Source organism: Asparagus officinalis, chromosome 7 (assembly GCF_001876935.1).
Source record: "Asparagus officinalis chromosome 7, Aspof.V1, whole genome shotgun sequence".
Taxonomy (NCBI): domain Eukaryota; kingdom Viridiplantae; phylum Streptophyta; class Magnoliopsida; order Asparagales; family Asparagaceae; genus Asparagus; species Asparagus officinalis.
In genome coordinates, this window is record NC_033800.1 from 110,806,320 (window position 1) to 110,812,002 (window position 5,683).

At 34.0% G+C, this 5,683-nt stretch overlaps 1 long non-coding RNA gene across 1 annotated transcript; it reads left to right on the plus strand.

Annotated features, from left to right (window-relative positions):
* LOC109848554 lies at positions 643–1,250 on the plus strand. Its single transcript, XR_002248837.1, has 3 exons — positions 643–704; positions 853–906; positions 1,068–1,250. It is a non-coding gene; the product is annotated as an uncharacterized LOC109848554 (long non-coding RNA).

Here is a 5,683-nt window from a genome sequence, read left to right on the forward strand (position 1 = left end):
ATCTTTTATTTTGATAATTTTTTGTATTTGTAATTTATGTCATTTCAAGTTATTAATAATATTATTATTTTTATTAGCATTTTCTGTAATTTTTATGTATATTTTAAAATTTAAAGAGATTTTAAAATAAAAATAAAAAAATTTAGAAAAAGGTTAAAAAATCTGGGCCAACCCAAAGCCCGACCCGCTCAGGCCCGGGTCCGGGCCAGGCCTGAGGCAACCGGGCCCAGGGTCCGGGGTCCGGGGTCCGAGCTCCGATTTTGCCTGACCCGGGCCTGGTTTTCCGAGCTGGGCCGAGCCGAATGGTCAGGCCTACTTATATGTGTGATTGCTATTTTGTTATGAAACTCACCCTTTTTACTTATGCTTGTAATTGAAACGTAAATATTTTCGAGAGTAAATTTGCTGTTCGGTTACCTTTCAAGAATCTATGGCCTAATATTATGCCCACAGTGGTGTTTTGCTGAATTATTTTGGTCTCTCTGAAGCTAGGTAGCCTTCTCCAACAAAGCCATCACAGTTCATGAGTTGTAGCTTCATCTTTCAATTCCTTTTTTTCCAAGGGATTTCTTCCTTCCTTTGGGGGGTTACCGATGTTTTATTATACCCATCTCATTCTGAGTGTTATCCTATACACGAAATCTTTGTACGGGTATTACACGGTACTTTTTGGCGTTTCAAGGAGCATTGGGATTTGCTCCCAGGTTCTTATTAATTAATCTTGCTAATTTTATTAAATTTTCTTTTGTAGAACTTGATGCGATCACAAATACTTATTATTGTCATAGGAGCTAACGACAAGGTACAATTTATGAACTAGAGGAATTCACATTGTTGTCATTTTAATTTCAGGGCTAGGTACCATTTGATGACAATAGATAGAAGTGAAGGAATTATGAATATATTGTAAGTGCCAAGTACAAGTTCTCTTTATTTCTTTGTTTTAATATATGTATTAATAGTTTACATATGTAATACTAAAAACTATAAATTATGCAAAGTTCATCAAGTTCTAGTTATTTATTTGTTTTTAAAATATATGAATTGTTTATATATTTACTTTATAGGGGGAGAACCAATACAGATTGAGCGGACAAGCAATGGAATTCAAGCAGCTGAACACCCATGTTTGGGAAGCCTTTGAGAAGGGGGCAGGATATCACAAGCAAGGAAGTAGATGATAGAAGAATATAAAAAGATTATAAATATGTCTCCTTTCATTCTAATTGTAAATAAATATATAAATAGAAAATTAGTTATTACAATTATGTATCGCTCTAGTATTTTGGTGAATGTATTATTTGAATATAATTGGATTTGATATTGGAGTATAATTAGACAGTGTTGGATATGAATATGATTTGGTGTTGTGCAATATTATGCATATGTACATGTGATATTATATGCTGTGCAAAGTAGATTCTGCAAAAAAAAAAATTGTAGCATCCTAGACGGAATTTTCGTCTAGGATGCTTCTTCCTAGATAGAAATTTCGTCTAGGATGCTCATTCGTCTACGATGGGTATCCTAGATGGAATTTTCATCTAGAAAGCATCCTAGACGGAATTTTAAATTCTGTCTAGGTTAACTTCCGTCTAGTTAGATCAATCTAGATGGAATTCCGTCTAGGTTGAGTCAACCTAGATAGAAATATCTTAGACGGATATTAATCTACTTAGACAGAATTCTTAGCATCCTAGATGGTTTTTTCCATCTAGGTTGATCGTTTTTCTACTAGTGATATGTAGGAAATGAACTTTTTTAGGTCTAACCAATTGATTAAGGATAGGTTAGACAAACTAGCCTTAACTGAGAAGAGACAAAGGTTTATTGAACACGTAACTAATATGAACTTAATCCTGGAACAATGCTTTATGATGATAGGGAGGACTAGTCCCAACCATAGTTTGCTGGATTTATTCTTCACGTTCTATAATACTTTAAAGGATTCATAGGTGAGGCAATATGCTGTTCGGCAATTTTAGGTTGGCAGTTTGGAGTTGTAGGCTAGTTTATCTTTTTCTATTTCAATAATTATTATTTTTATATATTGTTATTTGTTTAAGTACATAGTGTTGTTATAATATTTTGATTAAACTTGGGTGAATTTTGATAATTTGTCAAATGATTTATTTTGCATATCTTGAATTTTGGATAGTAGACACCCTTATTTGTATTAATTTTAGACCTATGAACAATGCACTTTTATTTATTTTCCCAAACTTTTTTGTTAATCAGAAATTTAAAAAAATTCTAGTCATTACCATTAATTTTAATTTTATCTTTTAAGAATTTTATATTGTTATAAGTGTATTATTAGAAAATAAAATTTCATTTTAACTTTTGATGAAATGATACGGGAATGAGAATGAGACTGTCATTCCCACATTATTCTATGAACACACACAAACATAAGAATGGAAATGAGCATTTCATTCCCACATTCATTTCATTCCATTCTTTCCTCTATTTCATTCTCACTTGAGTCTATTCCTACGTACTAAATGAGGCATTAGACTTCACCTCACCTAACTGTTGGGAATATTAGCTGTTTAGACAATAATTAACACGAGATACAGTTAATAATTTTCAAATAATAATAGGTTAATATTATAACCCAAATGTAAGAAATAATTCAAACAAGGTTAGAAATACGGCCTGATGATCGAAGCGTGCAAAGCACTGTCCCACTAAATGAGGCATTAGACTTCACCTCACCTAACTGTTGGGAATATTAGTTGTTTAGACAATAATTAACACGAGATACAGTTAATAATTTTCAGATAATAATGGGTTAATATTATAACACAAATGTAAGAAATAATTCAAATAAGGTTAGAAATACGACCTGATGATCGAAGCGTGCAAAGCACTGTCCTAAGAAACTAATTGCCCCCTCTCGTACAGTGCTACGCGGCAATAGATCTCAGAGATACGATGACCCTCGGTCAGGCGACCTCCTTCTCGTTGGCACGAGCTTCAAGAAGGTTTTGCGAATTCTTCACCACTTTCAGGAAACCAGCAAGAGAGTAATAATATGAAGTTGTAATTCGAAAAGAGGAAAGAAGAAAGTAGTATTGTGTTCTCAAGAAGTTTTGTAGTATGTTTTTTCACACTGCTCTAGCTCTCACGACTGCAGAACCTTTTATAGGGTTCAAACCCTTCTTTAAATTAGCTAGCCGTTACCCATAAATCCCGCAATTAACATATTTTAATTATTCACCCATTAATGTATTAATGTTAGCTGTTTTCTATCATTTAGATCCATAAATCTGTGGTATTTTAATTATAGCAGTTACAAAATATTTAATCCTAACCGTTACAAAATGTTTATCACATTTTAATTGTTCAAAAATAAATATTACATTTTAATTGTTCAAAAATAAAAATGTAGTTGATTAATGGCCCCTCAATCCGGAGCTGCATTCGTGTCTGCAGGTCGTGTGCGTGCGCCACCCGACCCCGAGCCCGACCCGGCCGGCGCGCGTGTGTGTGGTGTAGAGCATAACCTTTATTTTCTTCTAGGCATAGAAGAGAAAGGGAACGCTTATAAAGAACCTATCTTCCCATCTCTTTTCCAATGTGGGACTAAATTTTTTCTCTTTTCCTCTACAAACCCAAGTTTTAAGTTACAAGTCCAACAATCCCCCACATAACTTAAAACTTAAAATAACTCAGAAATAATAGTAAAATAAAAACAAATAAATAATATTGTTGGTTCCATTATACTATGTAATAGGTGGAGGCACCTTTTGGTTTGAACATTCACTTCACTTAGTGATAGTTGTATAGATCCGTGAGAGCTTGGTGGACTACGCCTTGAACCAGTCTCATTTATCTTCACTTAGTGATAGTTGTATAGATCCGTGAGAGCTTGGTGGACTACGCCTTGAACCAGTCTCATTTATCGGATTTCTACAGAGAGCTTGGTGGACTACGCCTTGAACCAGTCTCATTTATCGGATTTCTACAGAAAGCACACATAGTACATTTTTAAAGAATTCTAAACGGGTTGCACTATTATCGGCCTTGCGCAGGTATCTTTCATGTGTATTACTAGGGAGCAGCCTTGATCCCATAGTCGCGGCCTCACAACTACACACATATAGGTGAATCCTAATAAGGATGCGAGCAAGTAAGCATCCTGCCTCATGGGTCTTGGATTCATTAAGAGATTAACTCAACCTTTCACTTGCTTTTTATGAGCACTGATCACCCTAGGGATGGGAGCAAATAAATTTAGTGCTCCTCACAATTAATCACTCATTTAGTTTGTTTCTACCCATTGAACCTCTGCGAGGTTGGGTTGCCACTGCAATGATTTTTCTTATGGGCTTAACCACATCCCCCTCGATGATTCTAGGACCACTGCCCTAGATAAGCCTTTAGTTAAGTGATCTGCAAGATTTTTCTCTGGTCTTACAAAGTCTAAGGCTATTATATGATTTTTCATCTTATATCTCAAGGATTTGTGTCGCACTTTCAAGTGTCGATTCATTTTCACATCTGCATTCTCTTGATGGCATTTGTCAATCGCATTAATGGAATTTCAATTAGTAAATCTTTCAACCATTCAGCTTCTATACTAGTAGTATCAAGAGCTATCATTTCTGATTCCATTGTACTTCTAGCCATTATAGTTTGTTTAGTATATTTTCAGGACACAACCCCTCCTCCTAAAAGGAACACAAAACCAGTGGTGGATTTTACATCTACTGAGTCACTAATCCAATTTGTATATGAGTAGTATTCTAATACAGATGGATAACCTTTATAATGTAAACTATAATTTATAGTTCCTTTTAAGTATCTCAAAATTCTTTCTAAAGCATCCCAGTGACTCTTATCAGGATTTGATGTATATCTACTAAGTCTATTTACTGCATAAGCAATGTCAGGTCTGGTGTAGACTGTCAGGAATCCTAATGATCCTATTATTTGTGCATATTCTCTTTGTAATTGAGGATGACCTGTATTTTTTTTAGATGTACATTAGGATCATATGGAGTAGAAACAGGTTGACAGTTTGGATCATAAAAATTCTTGAGGATTTTCTCTATGTAGTGTGATTGTGATAACACATATTCATTCTTATTTTTTATGATTTTAGTATTAAGAATTAGGTCAGCTTGACCTAAGTCTTTCATGTCGAATTTTTGTGATAAGAAGTGTATGATTTCATTTATGGTTTGTATGTCAGAACCAAAATAAGAATGTCATCAACATATAAACATAAAATAACAATTTTATTGTTATTGTCTATTTTATGATATACACACTCATCTGTTTGATTAATTTCAAATCCATAAGATAGTATAATCTCATCAGATTTTATGTGCCATTGTTTTGGAGCTTGTTTAAGACCATATAGTGATCTAATAAGTTTGCATACTTTCTTCTCTTGTCCAGAAGCTATAAATCCCTCAGGTTGATCCATATAGATTTCTTCATCTAAATCTTCATTTAAGAATGCAGTTTTAATATCTATTTGATGTATTATTAATTTGTGAATAGATGCTAGAGCTATAAGGACTCTAATGGTAGTAATCCTAGCTACTGGAGAATAGACATCAAAATAATTAATACCAGATTTTTGTGTATATCCTTTAGCTACTAATTGTAGGCATATAAAATTGCTTATAGGTCCCCTAGCATAGCTCGGCACAAACCGACGAGCCAACGA